Raw genomic sequence first — 227 nt, 5'->3', positions numbered from 1 at the left:
ACCGGCCAGTTTGGGAAGAGAAGGATGTCAGGTAGGTTCCCAGGGCCCGCAGGTGCCCTCGGGTAGCCCCCTCCTGCCGCTCCCACGAATGCTCCCCCCACACGCCCTTGGGGTGCCTCCCCTCCCTCCCCGGGGCTCCCTGCCGGGTCGCTCCCGACGCGCACGCGCAGCCCGCGCCCCCGCGCTGCAGAGGGCGGCCCAACGTCCCTGCCCTCGCGTGCGCGCCC

Source organism: Chinchilla lanigera, unplaced genomic scaffold, assembly GCF_000276665.1.
Source record: "Chinchilla lanigera isolate Chin_1 unplaced genomic scaffold, ChiLan1.0 scaffold00028, whole genome shotgun sequence".
Taxonomy (NCBI): Eukaryota; Metazoa; Chordata; class Mammalia; order Rodentia; family Chinchillidae; genus Chinchilla; species Chinchilla lanigera.
Note: the sequence above shows the minus strand (reverse complement) of the source record.